Consider the following 8,796-nt stretch of genomic DNA (forward strand, 5'->3'; position numbering starts at 1 on the left):
CTCTAGAACTCCCTGAAATGACATTGTAAAGAGGTTGGTGCTGGTCTCTTATCACAGGTAATTGGTGATAGAACAAGAGGAAATGGATTCCAGCTGCAGCAGGGTGGGGTTAGGTGGGATATCAGGAAAAAAATTGGTCCCAGAAAGAGTGGTCAGAGCCTGGAACAGGCTGCCTGGGGAGGTGGTGGAATCACCATCCCTGGATGTGTTTAAGGGCCATTTAGAGGTGGTATTGGGACGTGGTTTAGGGGAGAACTTTGTTGTAGTGAAATGAGGCAACCAGGTGCCACTAATTGCGAGGTAGTGGGCATGAGCTTGTGTTAAGCCCACCTGTGCCTGATTAGGGCGGGCCCCTACTGTGCAAGAGCAGGATTAGGAGGCCAATAAAGCTCACTCCTGAGGAAGCCAGGGGGGAGGTTTCTTTTGGAGCAATAGCACTGATCCAGGCTGGTCAGCCCTGAGGGCAATAGACTCAGAGCACTATTTGTGAGTTTCTGCTGGAACACCTGGTTGGACCTTGGAGCGCTGTGCACTAAAAGAGGTTTGTCCTGCTACACTTTGTAGAGTAGGGATGATGGTTGGACTCCTGACCCCAAGGGTCTTTTCCAACCTGACAGACTGTATGATTCAAAGCCTTCAAACCTGGCTACAGGACCAGTGGTTTTGCAGCCCCTCATAAATGGGAGCCACTGCAAAGAGATTTGTTGTCCTTGTGTTCTGGGTGAAGATGCCACATTCTCACAGTGTCTCAGTTGGTAATAAAAGGGCTGGTTTATGCTGAATAGCAGATGAGAAACAGAGCAGAAATTGTTTGGAGATTCTGTTCAGCTTGAATCTCAGCAAAAAACATTTCCAAGAAAAAGGGCAGTCTGTAGTGTCAGCTACTGTACTGCGCTCTCTGGTTAAAAAGTCCACAAACCTGCATTTTCCACTGCTCTGTGTTCTGCAGCTGGAGTGGAAGCATTGCAGTTCTGCAAATTCCAGACCAGAGAAGGGAACCCTGCCCACTGGCACTGCTCTGGCACTGGGAATTCTCAGTCAGGGGTTTGGCTCCACACCTGCACCCTGTTCAGCAGCTGAAAGCACCATTGCCACCGTGGCTTTCAGAGCACTAGTGACACAGGGTGACAGAAACAGGCCAACAGCATGAGATTTACAAAGCCTGAAGGAATTATTTGCTGGACCACATGGTCTAGTGCCACTGCCATGGAGGTCAGGGACAAATCTGCCTTGAGTTTATGTAGCAGTTGGTAGTATACAAAAATGCCATCCTTGGGCTCTGTGAGCTTGGACTGCTTTCTCTAGCACAATTCTACCATGAGATGGTAGAACTGGAAACTTCTTTCATCCCCAGCCCTGTGGAATGGATCAGCAATAGAGAAGAGCCATCCAGACAAACTTTTTTCCTAGTAGCACTTTGAACTCTGCCCTTTAACCAGACTCCTCTACAAGGGAAAGAAATCACATCCCTTGAAAGAGAAACCTGTTCTCTACATAGATTTTCATCCAAGTAGAAGTAAAAAAACCCACAAAAAGCTGCACACTAAACTCCAGTTGAACTGAAGTTTTTGCTTCTTGCAGCAGCTTATATTGTTTGGTAGATTTCTCCTTGGTTACACAGGTGTCCAGACTCAAGTGAAGAGTGATGAAGTAAAAATCCGAGGAGATCTATTATGCATCATGAACACAACTTAAACATTTCTGTTGTGCTTTTAGATACAGCTGTATCCAGGCAATGCCTTGTCAGCAGGTAGAGAACCTGAACAGAACTTTAAAATTTCAGACACACAATTGAAATAATGAAACATCCAAGCAAAGAGGTGGAAAGAATCTAAAAGGAAGCCTGAAGAGAGCTGCCAGTGTCAACAGAGAAACTCTGCTGCATACCCAACCTTAGCAGGGAGCAGGAATTCCCCTTCAGAGGTGTCTTCTGGACAGAAAGACCTGGAGATGACCAGCTCCTTGGATCAGCAGGACTGTGGTGAGATGACAAAACAGATTCATCTGAAGTGACACATGGCTTTAGCTCAGAGCCCATTACAAACCCAGAGTGGATCTGGCATTTATTTCTATTGAAGCTCAAGTGGTTCTTGTTTTCAGCTGACATCTAATTCTGAGGCCCTTGAGTGATTCTTCAGCTGTGGAGGTCCAGAGACCAGACCCACATAGCTGGGAATTTCCTCATGCTCAGCTGGCTCTGATGTTGCCCTTTGAAGGGACAAATCCACAATAGGAGTAAAACTGCCTCACGCCCTCCCACTAACCCATCCCTGCTTTACACATTTGTCAATGCTCAGAGCTGCTAGAGGGGACTTTGGCTGCAGAATGAACTGCTGACCCTGACAGCATCACCACCAGGATCCAAAATCACCCTGATCTGATGGGCTTGGGTAACATTCACTGACAGCAGGCAGAGCAATGCTAGAGAAGGAAATTGCCATACTCCAACTACTGCCCTGTGAACTGCAACACTGTTCAGGTGTAATAAACCCCTCTGCCCAGAGAAAGGCCACACAGAGTTTTATTTGTTTTACTGGGACTTCAGCATGGACCTAGATGCTGATAAATTTGGGCTACTTGTCACACAAGCTGCGTGCAAGCACTGGATTGTGCCTGCTGGTACTAACTTGAAAGAAGTCACACACTTAAAATTTATCCCCTTTTGGGTTATGTCTCCCAGGACAGCTGTAAGCACTGGTACCTTGCAGTCCTTAATCTGCCCTTCAGAACTCAGCCCAATGCTCCCTGGAACATTTCCCAGAGTGGTTCATGCTATTATTAATGCCTCCCTGCCACATTGGTTTCCCAGGACTGCTGCTGAAGAGATACCTTGTGTTGTCCTCCTCATCTTGCCCCTGAGGATTTTGCCCATTATCCCCTGGAAATTTTCCCAGAGTGGTTCAGTTTACAGCAGCACTAAGAATAACAGCACAAGTCAGTATGTGGTTTTGTGTCAAATGTACTGAGATAAAATGCAGCAGAGGCTTGATTGTCACAAGGTTAGCTCCATTGAGTCCCCTCCTAGCTATTAAAAAACCCAACAAAACAACAAAATAAACAACAAACCAAAAGAAAGAAATGAAGGAATGAAAAAAAAAGAAGTAATCAGCAAGAAACCATAAGCCCTTCCTTGAACGGTAACCAGGCTACCACTTTTTGGAATTTTCCTGATATAACAAAGGACAGCATGAAGGCAGTAACTTCGGCAACAATAATTTTGAACTCCTCAACCCACAGGATCACAGAATCACAGAATGTTTTAACTTGGAAGAGACCTCCAAGCTCATCCAGTCCAACCTTTGACCAACAACACCACCATCTCACTACTAAACCCTGTCCTTAAGGACCAGCTCCAAATGCCTTTTAAATGCCTCCAGGGATGGTGACTCCACCACTGTCCTGGGCCATTCCAATGCCTGACAACCCTCTCAGGGAAAAAGCATTTCCTAAGATCCATCCTGAACCTCCCCTGGCACAGCTTCCATCCCTTCCCTCTGCTCCTATCCCATCCCTCAGGAGCAGAGGCTCTTTCCCTCCTGGCTCCAACCTCCTCTGATGCAGCTGCTCAGAGCCATCAGGTCTCCTCTCACCAGATGTGGCCTCCCCAGAGCTGAATACAGAGGGATGGTCACCTCCCTGTTCCTGCTGGCCACACTGTTCCTAACACAAGCCAGGACGCCACTGGCCTCTTGGCCACCTGCACACACTGCTGACTCACATTGAGTCACATCAACCAATGTCCCCAGCTCCCTTTCCACCTCACAGCTCTCTCACCACACTTCCCCAGCTCTGTAGCTCCCCATGGGGTGGTTCTGACCCAGGTGCCAGACCTGGCACTTGGCCTGCTTAAACCTCACACAATTAACCTTGACCCATTGGTCCAACCTGTCCAGATCCCACTGTCAGGCTTCCCTCCCCTCCAGCAGATCCACACAGCACCCAGTTTGGTGTCATCTGCAGATTTACTGAGGGTGCACTCAGCCAAATCATTAATGAAGAGATTAAAAAGAGGCCCCAGCACTGACCCCCTGGGGACACCCTTTGTGACTGCTCACCACCAGATTTAGTTCCAGTCACTCTTCCAGCCCAACCATTCAGCCAACTTTTTATCCAGTGCAGGGGATATTTACCCAAGCCAAGTGCCATAAGTTTCTGAAGAAGAATGCTGTGAGAGACAGTGTCCAAAGCTTTACTGAAGTCCAGACAGACAATGGTCCCCAGCTCTTCCCTCACCCACCAGCACAGTCAGCTTGTTGTAGAAGGACATCAGGTCAGTCAGACAGGTCCTGCCTTTCATCACCCCATGCTGACTGATCACTTGGTTATCTTGGATGTAGCAGGTGATGGTACGGAAGATGCCCTGCTCCAGAACCTTTCCTGGCACCAAGGTCAAACTGACAGCTCTATGGTTTCCCTGAATCATCGTTTTGGCCCTTCTTGTAGTTGGGTGTTACATTTTCCAGCTTCCAATCAACTGGGACATCCCCAGTTTGCCAGGATTGTTGATAAATAATGGAGAGTGGCTTGGTGAGCACTTCTGCAGCTCCTTTGGTACCCTCAGCTGGATCCCATCTGGTCCCCTGATGTTCCTCTGCTTTCTATGGTTGTGTCACTGCAAATATAATTGACAGCTTAAGTATATATAATAAGTAGCAGCAAGCCTTTGGAAGCTGCTACTGTCAGAATAATTGGTGTCCTGTTGTGTTTGATCACTGTCACCACAGGAACTGCCTCTGAGCTCTGCACTCAGGTCAGAGATGGACACAGGACACAGCACCAGGAAAGTAAGGACAGAAATTCAGGGGCAATGATGGAGGAGTGGTCGGTGGGATGGGGTTGGAAGCAGCCTTGGGGTTCAATGTGGTGGTAAAGGCAGTTTAAAAAGGGAAGAGGTGACAGCATCTTCACTAAATTCCAGCCTCAAAGGGCCAGCACAGAGAAATATTCTGCAATGTTATGAGAGGAGGCAGCAGGTGAAGGTACAGGAGCTGAAGATGACCATGGAGGAAGCAAATGCAGGTTAGCTGGAGCTGGAGCAAGATGTTTCATTCCCCTCACCATCACTTGTGGCAACTGCTCCCACCACTGGGAAAAATGTACACACACACACACACACACACACAAAAAAAAAAAAAAAAAAAAAAAAAAAAAAAAAAAAAAAAAAAAATCTCAACTCAAACCATTTCTTCAAGCAAACAAGACACCCACAGAGCTCCCATCCAGGCAGTCCCTGGACTTGCAGGTTCCAGTTGGAGAGGATAAGGTGCAAGCCCCCTGTTCCCCCATGCTGCCCTTCCCAGTGTGTCCAGGACAGACAAGCTGTAACCTCCAGACTCCAGTGCAGATCCAAACACTGCTCCAGACCACACAGACCACAGCAACACTGTCCCCTTCCTCCTGTGGCACTGCTGCCACCACCACCCAGACCCTTCCCCACCCTCAAAGCAGAGGAGTTTCCCAGTGGAGCAATGGGATCCAGGGAATGGTGCTTGGAAGCACTTTCCAGAGTGAATGCTGGAGCTGAAATGCCTCTTTTCTGGGAATTAGACAGATCATCAGTTCCAGTCATTACATTTTTAGCCATAGAAATACATTTAGAGTCTGTGAGACAGACAGAAGGACAATCCTGAAACATGTTCTTATGGTGAGAAATATTCACCACCTACCCTAGCATTTACTCCTTTAGGATTCCAAGTCCAGTTAAAATATTTGTCATAAAGCTGGCTTAGAAGATCCTGCAATAAGATTGGAACCAGCTGGTGACAAATAGCAAGTTACAGTAAATCCCAGTAAATAGCCACGTGAATTCCCCTGGAGAGGGGAAAGCTCTGCTGAGCTCAGGGGTATGAACCCCACACTGATACTGCTGTGTGCCTAAAGCCCCTTCAGGCTTTTCCTTCTCAATCCTTGCCCAGCTGATGATCTCTGCCATAGAAAAGCTACGAGTTAAATACACACAATTAAAAATTACAGAATAATAATTTCCATTTTACAGGGAGTAAAAGGGGACAGGTTTGCCAGTACAGGTTTGTGAAAAAACCCAAATGCTTTACAAATCCCTGGGGTTTGACCAAAGTCATCCACTCTCTCTGCTTGCATGGGCTGTACCAGCTTTGTGGAAGTTTTCATCCTGGTGATGGCAGGGAGGAAAAAAGCCTTGCTTGATTCTTAAGAGTCTGTGAGAGCAATCATTATTTGACATGCACTCCATCAGCAAATGTCGCGAGACACACAACCATTACTCTTCGCTTTACAGGAGGTTTCCAGACACAAGGTTCCTCCCTCCTACACTGTTTTGCACTCAGGTGCAGCAGCCAAGCACTGGGAAGCTGCACTTCAGCAGTCAGGCCCTGTAGGAGACACAGGTACCAACAAGGGAACTGCAAAACCCTATTATCTTAAATAGATCCTTACTAACTGCAGCTGCTTGACAACATAAAAGAGGTGGAAGTGTCCCCTTGACAGATCTCCTGGGTTTGTTTGGGGCAGTGATGAGGAGAGGGAGAAAGAGCATTTCAAAGAGATAGTAAGTAATGGTAGAAATTGACTGTTTCCTCCTCTACAAGCTAAAAGAGGAAAGAAGTTTTCTAATTAATGTACTGTTCTTACTGTGGGAGTTCTGGCTACCTAATTCAAGACTGGTAATACATAAAAGTTCATATAACTAGAAAAAGCCCTTGTTTAAGGGCTTTAAGCTTTCCTAGAGTGGTGACAGGTAGTATCCCTGTTTTATAGACAAAACACAAATCAGGAGCTACACTTCAAAAAGTGACATGTGAGGCAAGTGTGAAAGAAGTATTAAATACAAAGTGGAGACATTCAAGACAATACAAAATCCTGTCACTTGTAGCCTTTCCTAACCAAAGCAGCCAAGCAGTCCCAAGCACCAAATAAAACTGCTCCTTTCCCCCAGAGATTGCTGCATCAGGCAGGGGAATGGTACCCAGTGCCTTGGACTCCCCAGGGCACAGCCCAGTGCTTGGTCACTGACATCCCCACCCAGAGGTCAGAGATGCAACCTGGGTGACTGAGATGGGGGTGCAGGGTCCCTGCTGCCTCCCTTGGCCTCCTTCATCTGGCAGAAACATTTCTGTCAGCAAGCTCAGGAAAACTCAGCTCTCAGGGCTCTCACCCCAAGGGTATCTGTGACAATTACTTCACTGACTGAAATCATCTACATATGCTTTAGATTGGGCAGTTTCCCATCTCCACACCTTCCTTTCTATGAGTCAATTTGACTTTCTGGAGCACCAAACGTAAGCCAGACTTTCAGAGCAGATCTGGCACCTGGGTCAGAACCACCCCATGGGGAGCTACAGAGCTGGGGAAGTGTGGTGGCCTCTCAAAGGTTGGACTGGATGACCTTGGAGGTCTTTTCCAACCTAAACATTCTGTGATTCTGTGATTGCTGCATCATTCTCAGTAGCTTTCAACCCAAAATACGTAAAAATCCTGAGACGTAGTCCCATGGTTTCTGTAAAAGCAGCAGTGTAAAAGAGTGAAACAGACAGCACAGAAGGAAGGCCAGATAGAGGTCAGCTCCATCTTTTGCTGTTTATATTTCTCCGTAGTTTTCTTCAAGACTTCATAGAAATTAATCTACAGCATCAGTTTAGGTAATAATTACCTTGCATTGTGAGTGAGAATATCAAGTAAACCACACATAAGAGTTCAGTATTTCAGAAAGAAATATTGACTAATGTCCAGGATTTTTCCACTGCTGATGGCACATAGCACAGAGGTGCAACCCCAGAGCAAACATTGATTTAAAATACTGCATAGCAACCGGATAGGCAGCAGGGAACTTCTTGCTTGACTTTGGGAGCTGTAAGACCAGCCAACAACCCTCACACCCAAGAACCCATACAGAATTCCTGAAGAAAGGGTTTCTGCTGTATCCTGACCAGGAGGGGAGTCCTATAGACTCAGCAGGTAAGATGTTGCACTGCTTGTTCATTCAGCACAAGCCTCATTCCTCCTGTACTTGTGGGATGCAACACACACAGAGGGTCTGCAGGTCCTCGGCAGGAGTTATTCAAATAATGTAAACAGCAGAAACTGATGAGACAGGCAGGGGTGAAGCTGGGAAGTGCTGAAGGGGGAATCTCCTGGTGAAGGCAGAAGGGTTAAAGGCAGAAGCTCAGCTGCGCTCAGCATCGCGTTGCTCCCCGGCTCCCCTCGCCGGGACCTGCTCGGTAATTCGGATCCTTCCCTCCCTCCTGTTTGCTTTCTTCTCCTCCCAGGTATCAGCCAGATGCACTCTGGGGATCTCAGATAGTAAAAAGCAATAAATGGCCACCCAGCCTGTAGCTAATCCAGCCTGGGTTCTGTAAGGAGAGCGAGGCTGCAGAGCTAGGGATGAATCCCTGCCTTGTGCTGGGACTGCCACCTCCTGCCGGGAGCTGCGCTCAGACCCTGCGCTCAAACCTCTGCTTGTCCGGGAAACAAACAACAGGAAAGGAACAAGAAGCCACCTTCGGAGTAAAGCTGCACTGGGGTGTTTTGACTTTTGGAAATCTTTCCCCATGGTACCAGCCAGCACGGCTCTCAGTACCACCCGAGGCTGGGATGATGCTGTGGGAGGGACCCGTGCTCTGTGCAAAGCTGCTCTCATTCCACAAAGCAGCACGAAGTCTGACCGAGCTGTAATCCTGCTCCAACAACCCCAGCTGGCAGGTGTCAGGTCTGTCCTCAGCAGGGAACACGGTGTCACCTCAGACAGGGACATTTTGCTGAGTGCTGCTGATGTCTCACAACAGGTAAGCCTGTCAGTAATACAGGTGTGGAAGATGACCC

The sequence above is a fragment of the Heliangelus exortis genome, chromosome 18 (genome assembly GCF_036169615.1).
Source record: "Heliangelus exortis chromosome 18, bHelExo1.hap1, whole genome shotgun sequence".
NCBI lineage: Eukaryota > Metazoa > Chordata > Aves > Apodiformes > Trochilidae > Heliangelus > Heliangelus exortis.